We start from the raw sequence: 17,193 nt of genomic DNA, 5'->3' as shown, positions 1-17,193 counted from the left end.
AGGCTAGGATGGATACCTCACTGATCACGTACCTGAGTTTACCTATATTTTTGAAGTGCAAGCATATTTCTGACACTAGGAAGTGATCAGGGGCCAGGCATGGTGGTTCATGCCTATAGTCCCAGAGCTTTGGAAGGCCAAAGCAAGTGGATCCCTTAAGCCCAGAAGTTAGAGACCAGACTGGGCAACATGATGAGATCCCATATCTACTAAAAATACAAAAAATTAGCCGAGTGTGGGGCACACACCTGTAACCCCAGATACTACAAGCAATCCCAGGATTGCTTGAACCCGGGAGGCAGACGTTGCAGTGAAGTGAGATTGCGCCATTGTCTTTTTATTGAGACGGTGTCTCAATTTAAAAAAAGACCAGGCACAGGTGGCTCATGCCTGCAACCCCAGCACTTTGGGAGGCCGAGGCAGGTGGATCACTTAAGGTCAAGAGTTCAAGACCAGCCTGGCCAACATGGTGGAATCCCGTCTCTCCTAAAACTGCAAAAAAATTATCCGGTCATGGTGGCATGCACCTGTTATCCTAGCTACTTGGGAGGCTGAGGAGGGAGAATCGCTTGAATTGGGGAGGTGGAGGCTTCAGTGAGCTGAGATCACACCACTGTACTCCAGCCTGGGCGACAGAGCAAACCTCTATCAAAAAAAAAAAAAAAAGGGGGGGGGGAAGAGGAAGTGGTTAGGTCTGAGAGTTCTTAAACATACTACCTAGGTTCGAGTCCTGCATTCAGACAATTTAGTTACTAGACTGATTTTGCACACATTTTTAGTGTTTCTATGCCTTTGTTTATGCATCTATAAAAATGACCATAATTGTGTCTCTCACAAGCATTTTAAGTTTAAATGAGATATATGAAAAAAACTTTAGAGTAGCGCCTTGTAAGCACTCACAAAATGGTAGCAGTTATCATGTGCAGCCTATCATCAACACTACCCCCAACCCAGTGGGTCTTATCATTTAAATTTTCCCTTCCTCAGGTCTAATAATGAACCTGGGACTCTTGTGTTACTTCCCAAGTTTTCCTTGTTGCTTATCAGACAAATTATTTGCATGTACAACAAGTTTGCTACCTTTGCAAAATAAGGAATTTTTTATTAGAAAAAAAATCTATATGCTATTCCTCTTCTAACACAGACTTACAATTTTCAGATGACATGCAGTGCAGTTTAGTAAAGAGATGGAAAGTAGAATTAGAAATGGAAAGTTAGATATGTGGCCCTAAAAATTCAGAGACATGACTTGAACAATGCACCAAACTCTAACATTCATAGCAGAATCTTATTTAGAGAAAAAAAAAAAAAAAAAACAGGAGACACAAAACATACGCAAGAAGCATGTCTTCAAGTTCCCATTGTAATGTATTTTTAGACTCCAAGAATGATGGGAAGTGGATGTTCTATAAGACAAAAATCAGCTGGCATCCTTCATACTGTATGTGGTACCCAGCCGAAGCTGAATGTGAAATGGCAAAGATGAATACAGCAGCAAATGCCTGTACTTCAGGAGAAGATAGGTGCCATCATATTAGAGAAAATTCAACAGAGATCAATAAAAATGATTAAGGGACTCAGAGAATTGATTTTTGAGAGAAGATTAAGAAAAATAAATGTGCAGTTTGACACATAGCCAAGGAGGAATATGAGAACTGGGTGGTCAAATGAGGTATGTAAGACACTGCCGAGAAGGCGTTCCCTAGGTACGTGGAGACAAATTCCCTAACAAGGTCTCTGAGGATACATCTTCCCCAAGAACTGGTGGAGAGCTCTGCCCCTGCAAATATTGACAACCCAAGTGGCCAGATGATTCTTGAACTTGGCAGCAGGCAGTAGAAGTGGACAAGACAACCGTGTATGTCTTTTTTAACTGTAATTCTAATAATTCTTGGGAACAAGAGAATGCATGATGGCAGAGTCACAATTTCAACCAAGTTCTTATTTTCAGGTTGGTGGCATTGTAGGAGAGTATTAACCTATTTCAGACACAAAATTAAAATTAAGGAATGAGGAATAACTATAGCATTCAATTTGATACATCTTTGCCCTTAAAATAAATGTATACACACCATATGTGAGTGTACAAACACATTTGGGTATTATAAATATATGTAAAACAGATGTGCACATGGCATACGCTTGCATATAGGTATATGTATATATAAATATATCAATTAAAATGTTTGCATTTAGTGATGTGCCATCTTTTTCCAAATTGGATTGGATGATGATGGAGCTTCTTAGTGAATTGCCTCTGTCCTTTGTTCTGGCAGTTTCCAGAAATGGCTCCTAAGCCAAGTATGAATCATTTTTCTGGCACTGGAAAAGCCATTTTCAGCAAAGCCACATTGCAGGGTCATTATTCTTAAAGCTGCATTACAGGGCATCAGGGGAAATGACATAATCCAACTCAATTCACAAAGAATGGCAAGTGGAGGGAGCTTAAGGCTACATCATGCCATCTATATATTCTCTTCCAAAAGTGGCAAAACTTCAAATAGTCCCTTAGGGAGAATGTCTCTCTAAGGATAAATGCAGGGAAAGGGCCAGAGATACGCCCTTCTGCTACAAAACTTCCTTCATATATTTATTTAATAATGAATGTATATAATAATATACATATAATACTATAGTGCACCTTTATTTATAATACAAAAATAACTATACAATGTTTGGCTGCAATTTTTCACCCTTTCCACATAGTGTATAAGACCCTTTAATAGCCATCATAATAATAAAATGCAGAGAGGATAAAATGACTGTAGAAAAATGTCAGGGAAGAATGTTGACCTATGTATTTTTGACGACATAGCCTCACATTCATGGTGCGGCGTTACTTAGATTTACTTCCCGCATTATTGAAAGGATGCAGGGGGTTAATGTGCCACCTTTTCACTGCTCGAGGACTGAGAGAAAATTTGATTTTCCTCTCAAGTGAACTGTGTTGGACTCCGCTGAACAGTTTTCCCAACAGGCCTCTTAGCGTTGTTATCCCTTGAAGAGGGCTTAGCACCACTCAGCATGAAAGAAGATTGGAGTAAGTGGCCATGCTATTATTGGTGTATGTGCCAATATACAAAAGCCAAATTTTAACCCTGGACATGCTCGTGTCATTCACTGCAGATTTTCTGACACTTTTTTTTTTTTTTTTTTTTTTTTTTTGCTGTTTCTTCAAGTGATACTATCACTGACTTATTCTGCCCTAAAAATGTCTAAATATTACATGTAATTTAAAAAAAATGAAAAAAAAACAGTCATTCTGATCTAAAGTATCTTGTACTCTTGGAGACAAGCACACTCATTCTGTGAATGAACAGAACTTGGGGGGCAGGGTAAGTATTTAAAGCAAAAAAAAAAAAAAAAAAAAATACAAAAACCAAAACCAAAATGTACTTCTATGTTAATAGGCTATTTAAAGAAGAATTTTGACTGAGATAGGTGGGTAAGAACCCTCTTCATAACCCCTAAATCTCTCACTCATATTGAGGGTATAAAAGGATCAGGTGTAGGAGATTAGAGGCAGATTTTGGAGGGAGGATTTCAGGGAAGAGTTATTGCTGTATTGTGAGTACCACCCCACCAAAGAGAACAGGTGATGGATTTTTCTTTTACCTCAAGCCAAGACAGTAAGACTCTAACAAACAACTTGGAGAAATTACTACATAAGCCACACAGTGTTGGGTCACAGTAGACTGTAATGTGGGTCATTTCTGAGAAATAGAGAGTTATAGGCTGGCTAAGATGGCCGGTGGTAGCAAAACACAAGGCTGAGGTTTGGAAGTAATTGTCCCCCCCAGAAATGTTCAGTGCAAAAAATGCATAATTTTCTGTGAATCAGATGAGAATCATTTACAATAGGGAGTAAATATGGAATTTTCTCATATCTTACCCTACAAAACCACCTGGAGAGACCGAAAGACCTCAAAAGAAACAAACTACAGGCCAGGCACAATGGCCCACGCCTATAATCCCAGCACTTTGGGAGACTGAGGTGGGCGGATCACTTGAGGTCAGGAGTTCCAGACAAGCCTGGCCAACACGGTGAGATCCCATCTCTACTAAAAATAGAAGAATCGGGCTGGGTGCGGTGGCTCACGCCTGTAATTCCAGCACTTTGGGAGGCTGAGGCGGGTGGATCACGAGGTCAGGACTTCAAGACCAGTCTGGCCAACATGGTGAAACCCCATCTCTACTGAAAATACAAAAATTAGCTGGGTGTGGTGGCATGTGTCTGTAATCCCAGCTACTCAGGAGACTGAGACAGGAGAATTGCTTGAACCCGGGCGGCAGAGGTTCCAGTGACCCGAGATTGAGCCACTGCACTCAAGCCTGGGTGATAGAGTGAGACTCCGTCTCAAAAAACAAACAAAACCCCAAAAATTAGCCAGTCATGGTGGCGCACGCCTCTAGTCCCAGCTACCAGAGGGGCTGAGACAGGAGAACCCGGGAGGCGGAGCTTGCAGTGAGCGGAGATCGCGCCACTACACTCCAGCCTAGGCAACAGAGTGAGACTACGTCTCAAGAAAAACAAAAAGAAACAAACTAGAAATGGCCCCTCAGATGACTAGCAGCTGTAGGAGTCACAGAAGATCAGCGAGAATAGAGGTGAATTCAAGAACACTGCAGGGATATATTTGTGATATTAAGTCATTAAAAATCCCATTAAAGATCCCAAGAGAGAATGGGCCATCTGAAGCATCTGCCAAGTCCCAGAGCATTAAGCTACATCACCCAACACGACCAATCAAGTGAGAACTTTCCTGTTCTTCCCTTTTCTTTCCCTTCTTTATTTTTATTATTTTCCTTAAATCAAAAAATAATGATACAATTTTACTCTCAGAATTTGCTTAATCTTTCCCTTCTTTAAAACTAGAAGGATCCGGCACTGCGGCTAACAAGGTACAGGAGGAGAAGAGTTGGAGAAGGAAAGCAAGAAGAAATCAACTAGAGAAGACCCAAGATAGGGAAATGGAGACACTTCAATTCTAAGTTTTAATTACTATAAGGAATGAGACACTTTACTGAAACGAGACTGTGTTTTGTGGCTTAAAGGGTTACAGAAATGTTTAGTATCTAAGCATGACTAAAGCAGTCAGGGGAACTGACCTGCATTCTCATCCAAGGGCGGAAGATCTAGATCAACGGAATACATTTACAGGGACAGTAGGAGATGAAAATAAAATTGCTTGTGATTACATGCCATGACTTGTCTTATTCAATGAAATAGTTACATATACACACATATATAATGACATAGTCTTATATATGTATATCACTGTGTGCATCTTCTGACCAGAACAAATTTGCCAATATATGCTATATATGGTTGTTAACTGTAGAGTTCCTGTTTTATAGATTCCAGGCAACATCTGAATGATCTGTGTATTCCATGGCTTCACTGACTTCATTATTTCCATTTTTCTGAACCATATCAATACTTAGGCCTGTTGGGAAAAATTGCCTATTGTTTGTGGTTCTGAAGGTTTTCATTATCTCTACACTCTCATTTGTTGTTTTTCATCTGCTCCTCATGTTCCTTTATATTTGCTTCTCCCCTTCCTAGATAACATCTAAAGTGGAGAAAAAGGGAATAGAATTTGAGGAGTAAAGTTTATAGATTACAGGGGATAATATTGATTTATTTCTCCCATTTTTCTTATCTCCCATGGCATTACAACATACTTTTCTATTGTGTTTGAAAAATGAGTTATTAGTAATAACACTTTATACAATTGAGGTATGTATGTATGTATTTATTTATTTAACTCTTTATTTTAGAATAATTTTAGATTTACAGAGTTGCTAAGTGAGTACAGAGAGCTCCCATAACACCTAGCTTCCCCTAATGTTAACATCTTACGTAAATTGTACTATATTTGCCAAAACTAAGACATTAATACAGTAGTCCCTTCTTACCCATGGCTTCACTTCCCATGGTTTCAGTTACCTGTGGTCACCTGCAGTCTAAAATTGCAAAATGGAAAATTCCAGAAATCAACAATGTATATATTTTAAATTGTGCACCATTCTGAGTAGCATTATGAAATCTCACACTGTCTCTCTCTGTCCCACTGTCCCACACAGGACATGAATCATCTCTTTGGCCAATGTGTCCACACTGTCTAGGCTCCCTGCCTGTTAGTCACTCAGTAGCCATCTCAGTATCAGATCGACTGTCGTGATGTTACAGTGCCTGTGTTCAATAACCCTTATTTTATATCATAATGGCCCTAAAGCACGACAGTAGTGATGCTGGCAATTTGGAAATGCCAAAAAGAAGCTGCAAAGTGCTCCCTTTAAGTGAAAAACTTAAAGTTCTCTACTTATTAAGGAAAGAACAAAAATTGTATGTTGAAGTTGCTAAGATCTATGCTAAGAATGAATCTTCTATCCGTGAAATGGTGAAGAAGGAAAAAGAAATTTGTGTTAGTTTTACTGTCACACCTCAAACTGCAAAAGTATATATAATGTATATATAGTGTTCATTTTCAGGAATCCACTAGGGATTTTGGAATATATCCCTTGCAGATAAAGAGAACACTACTCTACTTGCTGGTATAATACTTTAACTAAGCTATAGACTTTATTCACCAGTTCTCCACTAACGTCCTTCTGTTCCAGGATCCAATTCATATTGCATCTATTTGTCATGGCTCCCTTGTCTCCTCCAATCTGTAATAGTTTCTTAGTTTTCCCTTCTTTTTTCATAATCAACATTTTGAAGAATGCTGGTCAGGAATTTTATAGAATGTCGTCAATTTTATTTTATAATGAGATTAAGGGTTTTGGAAAAGGGACCAAAGATGTGAAGTATGCATTATATCAGAGGTATGTGAGAACAACATGATTTATCACTGGCGATTTTAACTTTGATTATTTGGTTAAGGTGATGGTATCTGCCAAGTTTTTTCCCTGTAAAGTTACTACTTTTCCCTTCCTACATTTTATTCTTTGGAGGTGAGTCACTAAGTCTAGCCCACACAGGAAAGTGGAATTAAGCTCTCTGTCCTGGAAGGAATAATCTCTACCTATATTATTTGGAATGTTTCTGTAAAGAAGATTTGTTTATTCCTCCCATTTACTTATTTATATCAGTGCGTACTTGTGGGTTAATTATATTTTTGAGATTACAATCTAATGCTCTCATTATTATTTGTTGCTCAAATCATTCTAGCTTTGGCCCTGGGCGTTTTTTGACATGTCTCCAGCCTTCTTTTTTATTCATTTTTTTCAATTTTTTTCTTTTGTCCAGAAACAGTTATTTCTCCAAGAAGGCCTGGTTCCTTTTATTGTAGAATGGTATTTAGAAACTAAGATCTGGGTACCAGGTGTGCTCATTGCTACTGAGGTATCACTGTTCTTTGGTCATCTGAGGAGATAGGGCTAGAATAGATGTATATTAACCCATGTATAAACACATATCTACATTTACTTCATATTTATCTGTTGGTATATATGTTAAAAGAAATCAAGCTGACATCTCCAAATTTAAGCCACCACAATGGGAATTATTCCAGCCTTCCCACACCCCCACCTCTACCTGCTTATTTGCAACTTGTTTCTCTAATAGTAAGCAAGTGAGTTCCCCTTATCTACAATTTATTTTACATATTTCTTCCATCTTAGTGAACATATAAATTAGTTTCCGAATTTATAACCTATAACCCTATGCGAAACAAATTTATCAGTCAGTGTACAGTGTTTAGGCACACTTTGTTGTTTGTTTGTTTGTTGTCTTTAACTTTACAATATCCAGCTCAAACACCATTTTTACAAAGTTACTTAGATTGGCTCCTTTTTCCTCTCCCCTTCATAATGTCATGTATTTGTAATATATTTGTAATTCAAAGATTGTGTATTTAGATACAATCTTCATTCCATCCTGGGACCCCCAATATTCTGGTTGACTTTTTTAAAATTTGCATACAAAACACTCACTCTTTGCAATATACTGTTCTGTGGGTTTTGACAAATCCATGGAGTCATGTATCCACCAAAACAGTATCAGACAGAATGATTTCATCACCCTAAAAAATCTCCTCTGTGCTTTTTAGTTAACCCTTTCCTTCATCCACCTCCTGGCAACTAGTGATCTGTTTTCTATCCCTATAGTTTTCCCTTTTCCATAATATCATGCAAATGAAACTAATTATACTCTACGTGGCCTTTTTGTTTTGCCTTCTTTCACATAGAAAAATATACTGAAGATTTTTCCATGCTATTGCATAAATCTACCAGCTCATTCTTTATTTTGTTTAGTATTCCATTAGATGGGTGTGCCATCCACTCATCTGTTGAAAGACATCTTGATTTTTGTCACTTTTTAGTGGTTTTGAATACACCATTAATGTACAGACTTCTGTGTAAACATAAGTTTTCAATTCACTTGGGTGAATCCCTAAGAGTGGAATTTGGGGTTATATGTTAGGTATATGTTTAATTATATTAGAAACAAACTGTCTACCACAGTGGCTATACCATTTTGCCTCCCTACCAGCAATGAATGAGAGCTCCTGTTGCTCTGCATTAATGTCAGCATTTGGTATTGTCAATTTTTATGGTTTTAGTAATTCTAATAGGTGTGTAGTAGTATCAATGTGGTTTTAATTCACATTTATTTAATGACAAAAGGTATAGAGCATCTTTTCATATACATATTTGTCATCATTATATCTTCTTTTGGGGAAGTGTCTCTTTGTATATTTTTGCCAATTTTATGATTGTGTAGTTTTTCTTTAAAAAAAATCAGTTTTAATAAATATTTTCCTTACCCTTATGGCTTTTTATGCAAATTTAAAAATCTTTGGCATATCCATTTGCTAATGGGGAAGATACTACAATTGATTCTCATTATTCATGGGAGTTAAGTTCTATAAAGTCAGCACAAACACTGAATTAATTCCTAGTGAATCATTGTTCCCAGGGAAATACAATATATATATATAGGCCTGGCCCAGTGGCTCACACGTGTAGTCCCAGAACTTTGAGAGGCCAAGGTGGGTGGATCTCAAGCTCAGGAGATCAAGACTAGCCTGGGCAACGTGGTGAAACCCCTTCTGTACTAAAAATGCAAAAAAATCAGCCCGGAGTGGTGGTGAACGCCTCTAATCCCATCTACTCAGGAAGCTGAGGCACAAGAATCGCTTGAACCCGGGAAGCAAAGGCTGTAGTGAGCCAAGATCGTGCCACTGAACTCCAGTCTCAAAAACAAAACAACAACAACAGATATATATATCTCACGTAGCTTATTGTCTTAAAACCTAAAAACAACACATTCTGATATTAATAGATTCTATTTTCTTTATTTTACAAAAGAGAACATGAGATCCAAAAGTGTTAAGTGGTTGGCCAGAGGCCCTCCACTCACAGATGCCAGAGTTGGGATTCAAACCCTGCCAAATGGTCCCCAGAGCGGGAGCTTCTTGCACTACCCTGCGCTGCCCCCTACCGTCCCTGTCCTCTGGCCAACTTTGCACGAGATGGGAAAGAAGGCACTACTGCACCTTGCTGGACCCTAGCTGGAAGGTACTGATAGAGCCACTCAAATTTTTTGCTACTCTGCGGATGTCCGCGAATGATTACGAAAGCACTAACAGTATTGATTTTGAAGTTGCAAATAAATTTTAGCAACTACAGAATTCAACGAGATGGAATGTACTTGGAAAGTTTTTGGAAACCTACTCAGGAAAAAGATAAATGGTTGTTCTGACTTAGAGCCTTACCTTGAATAAGGAAGTTAAATGGAGGCAAAAGTATTAAAAATATACAGATGCTCCTCTACTTAGGATGGGGTGACATCCCGGATAAACCTACCATAAGCTGAAAATACTGAGGGTCGAAGACAATCTACCGAACATCGTAGCTTAACCTAAACTGCTTTAAACATCCTCAGAAGACTTTACATTAGCCTACAATTGGGGCAAAATCATCTAACACAAAGGCTATTTTAAAAGAGTCGAATACTTTATATAAAATTTATTGAATACTGCACTGAAAGTGAAAAATGGAATGGCCGTATGGGTACCATCATAAAGTCAAAAAATTGTTAAGTGGAATCATCTTAAGTGAGGGACCATCTACATATCAATCTCATTCCTGTCCACGGCACTTTGCCTCCTGGTTTTCACATATCTTGCACTATGTCCTTTTTAAGTAATGCAAAACTTAGTTTGATCTATTATATACTGTTTAACACCAATATTAAAATGTTAATATTAACATCTGATCTGCAGTCATCTGATCTAATGAATCAAAGCTCCTATCTTTGAAGAGTAGAGGCATCACTTACTTGCCTCTGTAGTCAGTCAGTTTCATGTTTAAAGGAATTGCCACAGCAGTGCTCCCGCTGTCAGAACCATTATCTCCCTTGACTTTTGGAGCCAATATGCCCCAGATCTTTTATTTTTCCTAAAGCACAAGAACTACATATATTAGCAATGGAGTGACTAGGGATGACCGGAATGCACAGAAGCTGATTGATGAAGCATGGTGCATCCCTTAATTAAACAGAAGCTACTAATAAAAATGAACTTACTGGATGATTTGTGGGGTTCTAGCCACAGCCATATGTGTCTCACAGCAATAGGAAACAGGAGTGACACCCGGCTGCTACCAGCCATTAACGAGGATGAGCATTTTTTTGTAAGGTGGTAGAGCTTTGTGTCTTCTTTTGGCTTTGCAGAATGAAAATTGAAAGCACCTGGCCTAACAAGTTGTCTTATTATTCTTCCCTGGCTTAGTAGCTCTGACATCTGCCCCTTACTTCTGCCCTCCCTTCACCAGGAAGCATGGGACAGGTCTAAGTGAAGCTCTCCTTAGTTTCCCCAAGGCTTTGGAATGGGGCTGGGTGGAAGGAGCAAAAGGGCTAGGGAGCGTGAGGGACTGGAAGGGTAAACTGGCTTGTCTGCACTCAATTAATCTATTCCATGGAAGGGCACGCTGCTTGTCCTGAGAAAGTTATTATTCCAGAGAAATACTTCAGTGTAGTCAGATTACATTAGCCTTCTCTTCAAGGAGCTCCTCCAATCTCACTTCCTCTATGACATCATGATGCAGCACAAGCCCGACGCAGACACCTGCCCTTTGGCTAGCACCCTAGCTAACACTAGCACACAGTGCCAATGTCTGATGTCCTGCCCTCTACTCCTAACTGTTCTTACTTTCTCCGTTGTCATATCTGGGGACCAGATAAGCTCATGCCTACCAATTCCTGCATCAGTCATTTCCATGGCAAGGTCTTAGATGGTAGGTTCCAGCATCAACATTCTCGGGGAGACCTTCCCTGACTCCCTTATGTTAAATTCTAACCTTTCTCCCAATACCTCACCTTACCCGTTAGCACTCTCTATATACACTCACTTAGAACTTATTACTCTCTATGTAAATTTTACTTTAGTTTTTATTCTCTCTCTCTCTCTCTCTCCAAAATGTAAGCTCTGAGATTGGGAATTTGAGTTTGCTTTCATCTCTACTATACTCCCAGTTTATAGAACAGTGCCCGGCATAGAAGGGTCTCAGTAAGTATTTGTTGAATGTAATAAATAAACTTTCCATACAGTAATTTTCCAAAGGAAGAAGATATATCTATTTAGTTCACATTATCTAAGCCCTTGAAATAAATGAATTTTTATTAAAATGCCTACCCAGTCCTGCCTCAGTCATCTCTACAGCAAGGTCTTAGATGGCGTTAGTACCTTTGGCACCTTACATTTAGCCAGTATGGAGATTTGACTTTCCTTTGTGGTAGGTGCTAAATATTTAGAATGGTGGGCCTGCTGCTGCTTCTAATGTCAGGAAGTTTAGCCATTGCATTTTGTTTTTCCTATTCAGACCCTTTCCTCACAGTGAAATCTTCTATAAAGCCCTTTATTGACCCTTAGGCATAAATGTACATAGAAATCAAAATCCATCAATTTTTTTTTTTTCCAACCTTAAGATTAGGATACCATCTGGCTGTTCAGAGCATTTCATGTCTGCGTAAAGTCCTGAAGCTGAATTAATGTCAACATTATTTGGAATGAAGCTTTCCTTGTTTTGTTTTTGTATATTGGTGGCTAATATAAACAATACATATTCATAAATGCTGATGAGGATGTAGTCTGACATGGTCTCCAAAGAGCAGCAGGACAAGCGTGGGTTGGAAAATGGAGGGACAGTCATAAACGTATGTGTCCTTACGTCAGGGATGAGAGTGCTGTTCTCTGGGTCATTTTCTTTTTAAAGGCCACATTTCCTAGAGTGCATCGGTAGTGAAATTTAGGTCTTTTTGACTTTCGTTAGACTTTGTTTTATTTATTTTTTTGCAAAGAAATCATATGACAAATGTTTCTTCACTGTTTATTATATAAAGGACACTGGATGAGGGACCAGGAACACAGAGCCATACATGGTCCTGTTCTCTCAACCAAGAATCACATACTGAATTTGATTTGGGGTACAGTAAGTATTAAAGAAGGATATTCGGAGAATGGTAATAAAATATCTCTGAGCGGCTTGTAGTCCTGGTAAGAAAGTGAAAATTACATTCAGAAGAATACGGGAGAACAATGTAAGAAAAGATACAGATTGACTACTGTCGTTGGTAGCTCTAGTATTTAAATCTCAGGGCTTGGAGAAGGAAAAGAGACTATATGCATGACATGGTGCATGCAGGTCACTTTAGGAGATTTTTTTAAAAGTGTAAACTCTGGTCTCTCCAATGGCTTACACTCTACTCTAATCCAGAAAATAAAATGACCTGAATAGATTATTTTTACATAGCTTTTAATACAAAAACTCTCAAACTATTTTTTATCTCTTTTCTTCCATTTATCTTGAAATCTTTTTAAAAGAAGAAAGAGAAGAAAAGAGAAAATCAGTAGTGCTTCTAGTATAAAAACTATGAAAAGCTTGCATCCTAAAGCCTATGTTACTACAGATACAATAGGGGGCAGTTTTCTTCCTATCTCAGCAAAGCTCGAAAACAATCTTCTAGACTCACAGCAATCAGCAAACTTTTCCTGTAAAGATCTATATAGTAAAAACTTCAGGCTTCGTGGGACATACAGTCTCTGCTCCAAGTACTTGTCTTGCCGTTGTTGCACAAAAGAGGCCATAGACATTAAGTAAATGCAAAAGCTTGACTCATAAAACTTTATTTACAAAAACAGGCAGCTGTCCAGATTTGCAAGCACTGCCTCTCAAACTTGAATGGGCATATGAATCACTCCAAGGATCTTGTGAAAATGCAGATTTGGATTCTGTAGGTGTGCACTGGGACCTGATTTTGCATCTCTAACAACCTTCCAGATGCAATGCTGATGCTGCTGATAACTAAACTCAAGAGAGCACACAGATAAAGGCAACCAGGAAAATGTTTCTAATCCCCAAACTACTATACTTACATCATTTGATTGCTTAAATGGGGTGCTAGCTTCTCAAAAGCAGTCAACAAACTCATATTAAGAATATATTTAACATTTTTTCCTCCACGCATCTTAGATGATCTGTGTTTGTGTCCTGAAATTTAGTGAATTTAATGTTAATTTTGCTTAGACCAAGATCAGTACTTCCCTGGTAATCTTCTGTCATTCTCTCTCTCATTTTAGTAATAAATGAGCTCTTAAATTAATGGGATTGGTCTAGAATTACACAAAGTATGAACTGGTCATCATATCTCACTTTCCATGATGATTTTTAATGATAAATTGTCCTAGTCTACTCCAGGAATAACGATTTCTGATGATAGCCTCCTATGCCATTTGTAAAGATGCCATTCTATAAAAGCAGTGAAGGAGGCGGCAGTTAGCAGCAAACAGCTGTAACATTAGTCGGTATTAATTGGACTTGCCCAATGCTGAATCAAGCTTACCTGCTCAACTAGGTACTGAATGCTTTGCTTTTTGAGTAGAAAATTTTTTTCTCTGAAGGCATGGCAATTGTGGCTTTCAAATTCATTTTCGCTTCCTGTGAGCAGAAGACTACTCCTACGGAGAGCTGGATCCTAGCTCAAAACATAACTTTATGTTCTATCATTTCTCATCCCAAATAACTTGGCTACAATACTCCAAAATTAATCCACCTTCAAGCTGAAGCTTAAACTGAAGTGCCATAAATACGCTGTGTCTACTAAAACATTCTAATCTGCTTTTGGAGGCTGAGCCACTGAGTTTATTTTGGATATGGTTTAATTTTTGAGCTTAGGGGTGTTACAACAAAAACGGCATCTTTGTAAGGTCAGCTCTAAATTTAAACTACCCAGAAAGATAAAGAAATGAACTTTCTGATTTTTTTTCTAGACAAGGAGACTCCATAAACCTTGATAACTATTTTAGTTTTCCATCTTCTTCTTAGTTAGCAAATTGTCCTTAAATTGAACCTAAATTCTTCTTGCTGCAATAGAAACCTATCTCCCTTTTTTTTCTTATTTCAAACAGCTGCTAAACACTACTTATCCAGCAGCAATTAGCCTGAACTAATTTTCCAAGTCTCCTGAGAGGCACTCATTTTCCAGAGATTTGGGTGGGGATTCTAGGCGGTAGAAGGGCCAGGAGCTGGTGGGAACCTGGCTTTAGAAACACCATTTGTCTTTACAAGCAGAATGCAGAGATAAAGAAAACTATTACCTGATTGTAAGAAATATACAAAAATGTGTCTTTGCTTTACACTCTGGTGTTTCTTAAACATTTACTGAATTAGAATGTCTTTAGAGCTTACTCTACTTCTTTGTTGTTTAATTAAAAATTTAAATTACTGTGAAATTTTAAAGCTGGGAATTATTTTGGTCCCTTTTTGCCGTCACCTCGGTTTATAGATGAAGACAATCAAGAAAAGACAGAAGTTAAACGGTGAACAGCAAAGGATTAACTCGAGGCTCTTCACACTCTGCACATTTCAAGGAAGGTTTGGGCCTTGCCAGGCTCCTGGGAGGCAACCTATAAGCCTTTAGAATGTCCTGCCTGATAAGAGTATCTTTGTTTACCTCGGGACTTTGACCATGCCACAGAACCTGTGCTAATGATGTGATTTATGGTGGGGGCCTTGAACCATGCCAGAGAGCCAGAGACTCCATGCTAACAATGTAATTTATGGTAGGAGCCTTGGGCTATGTGCTATCAACTTGACCTCTGGTGGGCTGGAGAATAAGGTCAGCCACATAGGTGGTCAGCAATGCATATGTAACTGGCCCCCAGTAAAAACCCTGGACACTAAAGCTCAAATGAACATTCCGAGTTGACAGTGCTTCCTGAGTGTTGTCACACATTTTTGCCAGGAGAAATAAGTGCTGTTCATTTAACTTGACTGGGAGAGGACAACTGTGTCTTCTGGACCCTAATTTATGCTCCTCCTTTTTCTATGGTTTCTTTTAATCTGCATCCTTTTGCTGTAACAACCAACCCAAGGTATAACAACTTTGCTGAGTTCTGTGAGTCCTCCTAGTGAATTAGTGAACCTGAAGGTGGTCTTAGGGACTGTCCAACACAAGAGATTTTTTCAAGCTCACAATTAGTTAGTGGCAGAATCTGAACAAATCAACTCTTCTCATTCATTTTTGCAACCCCACATAGATGGTTGGTTACTCATTAACTCATTTGTGCATATTGGCAATCATCAAATGTATAGAGCGAGTCTACCATGACCAGGAGCTAGGAAGGTGATGACAAATATGGTGAGCCTCCTTCCTTATGGAGCTAACACTCTTATCCTCTGTGATCTTCTTATATGACTTTGATTATGAAATTCTATTTTTTAACTAATTGATTTTTAGATCATGGAATTTACATCTCTCTTTAGTTTGCCATTGTGAAGTTCTTTAAAACACCTATCATAGTCTCCTCTGCGTCGTAGCAGTTGTACTATCTGTTTCTCTCTTGATTTTGAAGTGCTGTCCAGATGGGAAATCTGTCATGCATTTTTGCATTCACCCCTTTTCCCATAACCACCCATGGAAAATTATATGCTCAATATATGTTTGTGTAATAAATGAATCAATGCATGAATGAATAACCGCTGAATGAATGGATCTTTGTTAGCGTAAAAAATGCCTTCAAGTTCAGGTTGTAACAAAATGTTTTCCAAAATCTCTGTGGACTAAATATGGTGGATAGATCACTAAATGAATTAAATAAAAGTCTCCAGAGACTTAACAATGAAAATAACAAACACTATACATGCTAAACATTTTCATTAATGTAATATGTTTTTACATTTTTTTAACACAATAAATGCAAGAGCTTTCTGAAACTCTGGTCTGTATCTTTCAAAGTAAAAATAGCTCAACAGTCCTGATCTTCACTGAGTCTCTGTATAAAACTGTCTAAAACAACATGGCCATCTTTGTAGGCAAAGAAAGACAGAGTGTACATTTTTGAGACTCAGGATCACTCCAGAAAATGAGTCAGGACAAGTGCAATATCATACTGTCTATCTACATTCTCAAACACCAGAATGCTTGGATATATTTGCCCATTAGAAGAAAGCTCAGAGTGGCAGAGGTAAAAGCTCACTCAGGAATAATTTCAACAAGGAGGAAAAAAAGGTATTATCTTTTTTGAGAAAGGAATGTGAAGAGTTGGGTGGAATCACAGCATGTTATAAATACAAAGGTTACTGTATCTATTGATCCCCAAGATGTAGACATTCTCAAGGATTGGAGGTGGTAGAAGGGAATAAAATGCCCAAGTAGTTAGTCAAGTCCAAGTATCAGAATTGCTTCACAGATTTAAACCAACATCAAAACAAAACAAAACCAAAAAAACCCGCTATACTAGCTATAGAGATTGCATTAAAGAAAGTACTCCCTTTGCCAGTTACCAATTCATTACCTCTCAGCTCCAACTCCACCCTCAATGCCTAATCTGTGAAAATAGGTTTGGGGCCTTGAAACGTTTCCCTTTTGTCAGTTGGCATGATACATTCTATCAGTACAGGACACTAGAGAGACCTTCCAGGAGGGATGGCTTTCTTCCTGGTTCCAGTGTGTTCAATCAGCAGGCTCTTGCAGCACAACCCACTTCTCCAGCAAGAGCCACTTCTCCAACATCTGTCCCTTGTGACTCCAGAGCCAGACTTCTACAACACATGTAACTTCTCCAGCGCCAGACTCCTAAAATGTAGGTGGCTTTTCCAGCATCTGGTTCTTGAAATATGAGTAGCATCTTCAGTGCCTGACTCCTGAAATGTGTAGCAGACAACAGCGCCCCCAGCCAGTCA

The sequence above is a fragment of the Rhinopithecus roxellana genome, chromosome 8, assembly GCF_007565055.1.
Source record: "Rhinopithecus roxellana isolate Shanxi Qingling chromosome 8, ASM756505v1, whole genome shotgun sequence".
In the NCBI taxonomy this organism is placed as follows: Eukaryota; Metazoa; Chordata; class Mammalia; order Primates; family Cercopithecidae; genus Rhinopithecus; species Rhinopithecus roxellana.
This window is presented reverse-complemented; position numbering follows the sequence as displayed.